Here is a 4,691-nt window from a genome sequence, read left to right on the forward strand (position 1 = left end):
ATGTGACCATGCCCTAATTTATGCATAACTTTAAGGCTTAATATAACTTAAACCAATTATAAATGGTTGTAACTCATTAATAAATGGTGATTTGTTTAACACTTTACAAGGCTCCCTTTTGGAAGTTATAAATCTTAGTAACTCATAAATAAATGGTCATGAAGAGATGCCAAGAAACATCAAGATGGAAGGGGGGAGAATCAACTCAGTCAGGGCCGGCCCTTGGCATAGGCAGTATAGGCGAATGCTAAGGGCGCATCAATCAATGGGGGGCGCCGACAATTGAAAGAAAAAAAAAAGTTAGAAATTTAAAAAAATAAAATGTATTTCATAACAACACAATTTCCCGATTTTGTATCAACAAAGTACATCTTATTATCTTATACTAACAGCACTACGCCTATATTGCGTACAGCTCCCATAAACAATAGTGCACCCCCCCCCCCCCCCTAAATCAAGTTGAACCGCCCCAGCCCCATTAAAAACCAGAGGTTTATGTGAAATAGTTCTTTTTTTAAAATAATGGTTTTAGTGTGCAATTTAGTGTGCAGACTGAGAGGCTCTGATAACCTCAGCTCAGTGAGGTAAAGGCACACCTTTATATGATCATTATAGTTAAAAAATAAGAGAATAGATTTTTCATCTATTCTCTTATAGTATAAAATACTATATGACAGTAAAAAAAGTTGTTATTAATAAACAAGAATACAGTTTGAAAGGGGAGTGATTTGTAAAATATCTATAAATTAAAAAAAATCTGCTTACAGTTCTGTTTCATATGGGTGTTGAGAGATGTATCCATAGATCTCTTAATGTTGCTCTCAAAGTGCACCAGATTGATGCTTTTAACTTCAATATTAAAAACAAATCTTCCCGGGGGAGCATGCCCCCGGACCCCCCAAGAGGAGGTTAGGTCCACCCCCACTTAAATCATGTTCAAATGGATAGGATACTAAATACATTTGTACACATCTTGTGTCCATATCTTTCTGTTTTGGTGGTCATGCCACAACCGTGCATGCATGCGCGGGTCATAGTGAGTGTCTGCATTTGGGGGGGGGGGCCCTGAACTCAGTGAACTACAGATACCGAGGATGCTGGCTGATGAAGAAGACGAAGTAAGCTAGTGCCAATATCAGAGTTGGGTGTAACGCGTTACAGTAACGTAACTACTTTTGCCGGGTAAAAAGTAGTGTAACGCGCTACTACGGAAAATGTGGTAACATAACGTAGTTTCTTCTTCAATTCGCCGCAAAGTTACTTTTCCCAGGGACGAGTGACAGTGACACTGCCTACTCAGCTGCGTGCTTACGCATTAGGCACGAGCTCTCATTCCACACTGTACGTGATAGAGGCTGGCCGCTGGTGGTGGCATGAAGACTGAAGAGCAGTGATGGCAAGCGAGAAGCAGGCGCAGCCAACGCTAACATTCGAGGGATGGAGGTATTCCCATTACTTCGAACTTGTTGAAACTAAGGGGGAAAATGTGAGAGTAAGGTGTACGTTGTGCCCTGGCTAGAAACTTGTGTCCACTGCCGTTAACTCAACTGCCAACCTCACCAAGCATTTGAAAGGAAAACATGCTAGCATGAAGCTAGTAGCTCAAGATCCCCGGGGAAATGATGATATTTCGAGTCCAAGCCTATTTAGTAGCCTATTGATATGATTTGCACTAGCTTTGCACCTATTTTGGGGCTAGCCTGTAACCCTTAATGATTATGATTTTATATTGATATTGTTTGATATTATTGTTTAGTGGTGGTGTTGACGCCTATAGCCCAATGTTTTGTTAAGTGCTCTGTGGCATTTTTTTATAATAAAGAGCACAAAAGAAATATCTGTTATGTCCTCCATAGTAGAACTTTATGTAAGCCTACACATTTAGGAACAGAGATGGGGTTCTGCCCAAAGCCGAGCAACATAAAAGTAACGTAAAAGTAACGAGTAACATAAAAAGTTACTTTCCTTGGAGGGTAACTAAGTAAAGTAAGGGATTACTTTTTTAAAGAAGTAACGAGTAACGAGCAAACACTACTTTTTAAAAGTAACTTCCCCAACACTGGCCAATATAAGGCTTAGTCATCTTGCCAAATAGTGAGCCTGTGTTGATGTATGAAAACTATGTTAGAACTGGTTTATAAATGGTTCTTAATGATTAATAAAGTGTTTACAACCTCATTAATAACCTAATTATAAACCCTTTATGAATCCTTTATAAGGGTAGTCTTATTGTAAAGTGGTACCACCCACACAATTGTTACCTATTCTGCCTGATTAGATCTGATCTTGCATTAATAAAATGTTTGCTTTAATCATTACGAGATTAGTGTGAGGTTAACTTAGAATTGTACTTTTGACTGTGAAACTCTTTTCTGAAAGTTCTTATTTTTCCAACTTTCTATTACATATTGTCTTGGGAGTTTTCTTTGTGTCAACATGGGGTAGACAAATATCCATCCATGTTGCAGGATTTTAGCCCGACTCATAACTGTAGATACAGTATGTCATTCTACATAAAAGTGAACATTTGCTAAATTTCTTCTGAGACGTTAAGACCCATGTAGCCGTGTGAGATCTCTGTATATTGATAGAACTATTTAATCTCCTAATTTCTATGTAGTTGACTGAAAGGCATGATGTCTCTGTGCTGTTTTTGTACATAAAGATAGAATAGTTATTTAAAATCTGACATTAGTTGCAGCCAAATCGAGTAGGGATAACAGGTTTTTGAGTGGACTGCATTGCATCGCCAGCAAGTTATAAGCTCCAAAAATACTTCTTAATTTTTTTTAAAGTGTGTTTGTGGGTCATAGAGATGATTTTGGTCACGCACCAGGGGTCGAAATGTATGTCTAAAGGTAATCTCAAGAGCTTTGGTGTGCTGGTGATGTTGCCAAAAGCAGTTTTACTATTACATTTGATTTATTTATAAATCGCATATTGATTGTCCTCCCATTGTCTGAAGTTTGGATTCACATCAAACGTTGCTAAGTTGGAACTCCCTGTAATGGCAATTGTATTATTACAATGTCCTATATCCTTTTGCCATTACTTCACAGGAAGGCTGGAGAATGATCCAGACGCAGACACAAACAGATGATTTTCCGGTCCTTTGCTGCAGTTTAGAATGATATTTATTTAGCGTTTTACAGTACATACCAAGGTGTAATTATACAGTCAATAGTTGTGGTGAGCATCTGCCGGGCTGGTGGAATCGGTATGCTCTTCCTCCTGTGTCCTCGTCCTTTAAAATGGCTCCTACACTCCCAAAGACACAAATTCCAACTTTGGACAGCGTCTGACTGGCATCACCCTCACTTTTCTGTTGCACCTGTGGGGGCGGGACGTCTTATCCCTTTATCTTTTCAGTATGTCACCTGTGGGGACCTCATATAGTTCCCATCATGACTTCATTAGTTTAAATCTGAGCAGAAGTTTAATAAGAATCATGTAAAAACTCCTTTGTAGTTCAGGAAATCGAGGATGCAGTTCGTACAGGGTGAAGATCAGTAAAAGGGAAATTATTATGTGCAGTATAATTACAAATGCATGGGTTTGAGCAAGTTGCAAGGTTTGAGAGATTTATGTTTGACCGAGAGGGACTTGGCCTCAGATGTTGTAATTGAAAGGTTCCGCACACCTTTACTCATGCACCGTGACACCTAGGATTGCTGACAGATCAATAGAAGACGTGTCTCGTCTACATAAATGATGGTATAAAACCGCTTGCATCCTCCTGATAGAGGCCTTATCAGATCGGACCAAGGATGTAGCGCTGCTGTCTCTCTGCCCTGCAGATATAACTCAGGTTTTCCTGTTATTCGTTTGGATGCTTTATGACGCGTGCTGCAGAGATCCTATTTTTCAAGGCGACGCAGACAACACAATCCATATGTCTGATACCCATTATGGAGACTAACAAACGTCCAATGTCAGAAACTCTTAGGGATTTTCATCATCGGTGTCTCGCGCCGCCAGGCATTGAAAAGTCCTTGACTTGTGCAATGTTTCTGTCAGTGAGGCTCATATTGTGAATCTGTGACCCTGCATCCACTAGGGACAGCCAATCACAACGTATGCACTTTATCCCTGTGAGTTGCACTCTGCTAAAGATGTTCTGACATGCTCTGTTGACTCTGCTGTGACTCAAAGGCTGTTTGGACTGTCCAAACTGAATTATGTTTTTAAAAGAAAGAATTGATTTTGGAAAGTGGAGCAGGGTGGACCTAAACACAGGAGGCTGTAACTTAGGCCTGAAAGTAACTTTAACTTTAGGAAATCCAGGAAGGGCAATGTGTCACGATCACAGGTACAGATCAGAACCCAATAGCACGACTCAGATACAACCAGTGTATAGCAATGTTCAGTTTATTCAGGTCAGGGACAGGCAGGGTCAAAACCAGTAAATCCGTCAGACAGGCAACCAAAACCAGACAGGGAGCAGGCAGGAACTCGAGATCCGTAAACAGGCAGGCAGGGATCAAAAACCTGGCAGGACAAAAATCTAGGCTAGAATACAACACTCACTGGAGAGCTTGGCGGAAACGACAAGACAATCTGGCAAAGGACCAGTGATAGTGAGGTGGTATAAATACTGTGGAGTGATGAGGGAATGAGTAACAGGTGAGGGGAAGGGCTGGGGAGACCAGGTGAGGGAAGTGAGCTGATTACAAGGGCCTGGAGGAAGGCGG

Source organism: Gymnodraco acuticeps, unplaced genomic scaffold (assembly GCF_902827175.1).
Source record: "Gymnodraco acuticeps unplaced genomic scaffold, fGymAcu1.1, whole genome shotgun sequence".
Taxonomy (NCBI): domain Eukaryota; kingdom Metazoa; phylum Chordata; class Actinopteri; order Perciformes; family Bathydraconidae; genus Gymnodraco; species Gymnodraco acuticeps.